The sequence below is a fragment of the Octopus bimaculoides genome, chromosome 2 (genome assembly GCF_001194135.2).
Source record: "Octopus bimaculoides isolate UCB-OBI-ISO-001 chromosome 2, ASM119413v2, whole genome shotgun sequence".
In the NCBI taxonomy this organism is placed as follows: Eukaryota; Metazoa; Mollusca; class Cephalopoda; order Octopoda; family Octopodidae; genus Octopus; species Octopus bimaculoides.
The window spans coordinates 8133571-8138789 of NC_068982.1; the positions used below are offsets into that span (position 1 = coordinate 8133571).

The following is a 5219-nucleotide window of genomic DNA, read 5'->3' on the forward strand; positions in this document are numbered from 1 at the left end:
CATTGGTACAGTTCGGTATATTTGAAAAAAGAATGATTTCACTGGTAATTTTTATCAGTTTAATTTATTATTTTTGAATGTTTTATTAATATAAATTTTACACTTTAGTTCATAGATCTATTAAGTTCTTTGTTAACTTGGGTGGGGAGATTAAAAAAAAATTTCTTTTTTGAGGAACTTTCTCGCATTCGTTGTCAAGTAGGCCTGGGGATTGGGGTGGGGTTGGGGTTTGTTAATCAGTGTGGGAGGAGCGAAAGACTGTTGATGAATAATAGCTGAAAGTAGTGAATGGTCAACATTCTTGAGATACTTGATTGGGAGTGAGGTTGGGAGGTGTTAAAGGAGTGTTTTGTGAAGCCATTTGAATATTTGACCTTTGGTCAGAAATCTAATGGCCAGATGTTTTTTTCCAAATTCTTTTGGTAATTTTCTGTTTTAGATGTGTGTCTGGGGTGGTGGTGTGAATGAGGTGTAAGATACTATGGAAGGTCTTTTGATAAGAATGATTGTTGATAGAAGTGTTTTATATATATATATTTCGGTTTGGGAGACATCCATATATGTGTGTGTATTTATATGCATGCAGATATGTATATATATATATGAACACGCGCGCGTTGTGACATTCACTGTTTCGCAGTCACTGAGGATCTTTCTGATCTGGCGGACACCATTTGTTTTCTAACAAAACACTTTCAAACTTGTTTTCTTTCCTCAGTCCAGTTCCAGATTATCTTTGCAATTTCGGCTGGTTATACTCGAGATTGCTCCAATTTGGCCAGCCCCAAGGTAAAACTTAGCTAAGAGCATTAAATTCCTTGGAAGAAAGCAGCGAATGTATACAAAAAAACAAGGACGGAAAAAAAAAACGGAGAATGTTACGCAAATACAAATAACAGGACATAGCAGCAGGTGTCTTTCGACTAAGGACGAAGTAAATTAAGCTGGCGTGTGTGGAAATAAAGCCTTACGGCAGGGATCCAAGATTTCACAGGCACAGGGAAGAATATAGATGTTGCACGGACGACGGCCGAACCAAGAAAGAAAGATCAGGCTTGGCCGAACACCAGAGAGAGAGATAGAGGCAGAGGGACAGAAGAATTAAGGAGGGGCGAGAAAAAATGACAGGGAAACAGTGAAGTGAAAAGAGGAGGGAAAGTGTGCAAGAAGAGAAGGCAGGGAAATGTGAGAGAGGGGGAACGAAAGAACATCCAGATAGACAACACAAAGAAAACAAGGACGGGTCATTCGGAGTTTTCTTTCCTCAGTCGAGTTCCAGATTATCTTTGATTTCATCCTCACCAGACAGGGGACGCAGTGTTGCTCTTAAATACAAAGACCCTCCCGGGTGAAGAATGTACCCCCGCCCAGCATAGGCTAGTCATTAGTGACTTTAGACTCGAAGCCAGAAGGATACCGAGAAGCAGACCAATCCAAAAAAGAAGGATTTGGAAGCTAAAGAACCCTTCACATGGTCAGAGAGTTTGGGACATCCTCATCAAGAAATATGAGAGGCAGGAGGAACTACGGACATCGGACATAGAAAGTAGCTGGAAATTCCTATGGGACAGCTTGCTGAGTGCCACAGACCAAGTTTGCGGATGATGCAAAGTCTCTTCCAGACCCAGAGTTACGTGGTGGAGGAATAGTATGGTAGACAAAGCCATTAGAGCAAAGAAACAGGCTTGGAAAGCCTGGAAAAGTGAGGGTAGCATGGAACTGTACCAGGTAGCCAAAATGGAGGCTGGGTGGCAGGTATACACAGCCAAGGGCAAAGCAGAAAAGAAGTTTGCCAATGTCCATCGATGTGAGGACCAAAGAAATGAAGTATTTTGGATTGCAAGACAGTATGTTAGAGAAAATTGTGATGTCACAGAAGAGAAATGTGTCCGCATTGGTGATGGTGCACTTGCTTTTAATGATTCTGAAAAGAAAGAGGCTTGGAGAAGCCATTGTGAAAGACTGCTGAACATGGAGAATGAATAGGAGGAGGAGAGCCTGCCAAATGTTGACCCAGTAGAGGGACCAGCTATCCGAATAGACAGCTACCTGGTAGATAAAGCAATTAAGGGTATGAAACCAGGAAAAGCCCCCGGCCCATCAGAAATCACTGCTGAGATGCTTAAAACATCTGGTGGTGTGGGCTATGGCCTAGTCACCCGCATTGTAAAGCAGGTAGTTCATGATGGAGTCATACCCAATGACTGGCGTAGCAGCACCATAGTCAACTGCTACAAGGGTAAAGGTGATGCTCTAGATATAAATAACTACAGGGGTATCAAACTGCTGGATCAGGTGATGAAGGTCATGGAGAGGGTCAGAGCCCATCTCATTAGGGAGAGAATCAGCTTAGATGAGATGCAGTTCGATTTTGTGCCAGGTAGAAGCACCACTGATGCTATATTCCTGGTACGGCAACTGCAGGAGAAATACCCAGCTAAAGATAAACCCCTTTACATAGCTTTTGTGTACTTGGAGAAAGCCTTTGACAGGATCCCCCGATCCCTTATCTGGTGGGCGATGCAGAAACTGGGGATTGACTTTAATAAGGGCTGTACAGGCCCTGTACAGAGAGGCCGTTAGTAAGATTAGGATTGGCAATGAGTATAGTGAAGAATTCCGGGTAGAAGTAGGAATCCACCAAGGCAGTAGGGGTCCACCAAGGTAGTAGGGGTCCACCAAGGTAGTAGGGATCCACCAAGTTAGTAGGGGTCGCACCAAAGTAGTAGGTGTGAACCAAGGTTCAGCCCTCAGTCCCCTTTTATTCATCATAGTCCTCCAGGCAATAACAGAGGAATTCAAGACGGGTTGACCCTAGGAGCTCTTCTATGCTGATGACCTTGCACTAATTGCGGAGTCACTATCAGAACTAGAAAAGAAATTTTGGGTGTGGAAGCAAGGTTTAGAATCAAAAGGCCTTAGAGTCAATGTAGCAAAGACCAAAGTTCTAGTAAGTAGGAATGCGAACTCATCACACACACCCTCAGGTAGGTAGCCCTGCTCGATCTGTAGAATAGGTGTAGGTAGAAACTCCATAAGATGTATCCAGTGTAAGCTATGGACACATTAGAGGTGCAGCGACATCAAAGGAAGATTAACCGGGAAGATAGCTTTCGTGTGTGGCAGATGCACAGGGGCAATAAACACCACAGATGCCCAGAAAACAGATTCCATCAAACTCCAGGAGGAGAAACTAGAAGTAGTTGATAGCTTTCGCTACCTAGGTGGCTAAGTTAGTAGTGGGGGTGGATGCTCTGAGAGTGTTACCACTAAAATAAGAATAGCCTGGGCAAAGTTCAGAAAGTTTCTACCCCTACTGGTGACAAAGGGCCTCTCGCTCAGAGTGAAAGATAGATTGTACGATGCATGTGTACGAATTTTAATGCTTCACGGCAGTGAAACATGGGCTGTAACTGCAGAGGACATGCGTAGGCTCGAAAGAAATGAAGCTAGCATGATCTGCTGGATGTGTAAAGTCAGTGTGCACACACAACAGAGTGTAAGCGCCCTGAGAGAAATGTTGGACATAAGAAGCATCAGATTTGGTGTGCAAGAGAGACGTTTGCGCTGGTATGGTCATGTACTACGAATGGATGAGGAGGGCTGTGTGAAGAAGTGCCACTCCCAAACAGTTGAAGGAAACCAGGGTAGAGGTAGACCCAGGAAGACATGGGATGAGGTGGTGAAGCATGACCTTCAAGCGTTAAGCCTCACAGAGGCAATGACGAAAGACTGAGACCTCTGGAGATATGTTCTGACTGTGAAGTTCACAGCTGTATCCTACACCATCTTTGCATAACCAGCCCCAGCCCATTCAAAAGTACCTTGGATCGTAGGGCGACCTGCTGTGCTTGAGGAGACCTATCGAGTCAAGTACATCAACTTCAAAATGAAAATAAAATAGAAATTATAGTTGTGATACCCGTGTCGGCGGCACGTAAAAAGCACCATCCGAATGTGGCCGATGCCAGCGCCGCCTTGACTGGCTTCCGTGCCAATGGCACGTAAAAAGCACCAACCGATCGTGGCCGTTGCCAGCCTCCTCTGGCCCCTGTGCCGTTGGTACGTAAAAAAGCAGCCACTACACTCACGGAGTGGTCGGCGTTAGGAAGGGCATCCAACTGTAGAAACACTGCCAGATCAGACTGGAGCCTGGGGCAGCCTTCTGGCTTCCCAGAGCCCAGTCGAACCGTCCAACCCATGCTAGCTTGGAAAACGGACGTTACACGATGATGATGATATATAAAATTATTAATTATATATATAAAATTATTAATATATATATATATAAAATTATTAATATGTATATATAAAATTATTAATATATATATATATATAAAATTATTAATATATATATATAAAATTATTAATTTAATATATATAATTATTATTTTTATATATATATATATATATAAAATTATTAATATATATATAATTATTAATTTAATATATATTTATATTACACAGCGAGAGAGAGAGAGAGAGAGGGAGGGAGAGACAGGGGAAGAAAGAAAGAGAAAGAAAGAGAAAAACTGGTGAGCAATTGAAAGTGAAGCAAACAGATACAGTTGAAGCATTCGTTTCTGTTGGGACAAAACAACCTGACCTTTCAGTCACCCTTGTATTGTTTACTTAACGACAGTAACCAGGCTAAACGCATAAACCAATCCCGTGTTTTCACGATTAGAACAAATACAAACAGTTACGAAAAAATTCAACTTGGGATCAATTTCACAATTGGAAATCGTTGAAAGAGTAGACTTTTTTCAGTATTGACGTCATGTCCTGGCTCTTCTCGAATTTTCTTGGTTGACGTGAAAGAAATCAAAGACAAAATTCCAGGTAATAAACACTGATTCCATAAACAAATCTTTTCCACTATTTACTTACATAGATGTACGTAATCGAATATTTCTGTTATGCAAACATTTTAGAACTGCTGTTTCTTTATTGATATGTATCGATATAGCTTTACATTTTATTCCGTTTCATTTACTTTGTCTTTCTCTTTTTCTGCTTCACACAGTCAGTCAGTCAGTCAGTCAATCAGTCAGTCTCTCTCTCTCTCTCTCTCTCTCTCCCGATCAATCTGTCTTTACTCACTTCTGTCTTTCTGGTTCCTTGCCTCGCCTTTCTGTCTGTGTATACACACACTACAAGTACACCACTTATGACTACATATCTATCTATCTATGCATATATATATATATATATATATA

The 5219-nt window shown here is 41.9% G+C and overlaps 1 protein-coding gene across 2 annotated transcripts in view; it reads left to right on the forward strand.

The window, feature by feature from the left end:
* Positions 1-4561: 4561 nt before the first annotated feature.
* LOC106867732 (CAR1 transcription factor) overlaps positions 4562-5219 on the forward strand; it is a 24930-nt gene continuing 24272 nt past the window's right edge. For both annotated transcript variants that reach the window (XM_052975466.1, XM_052975476.1), the window contains exon 1: positions 4562-4842. The gene's annotated coding sequence lies outside the window, so the exon portion shown is untranslated. The remainder of the gene's footprint in view (positions 4843-5219) is intronic.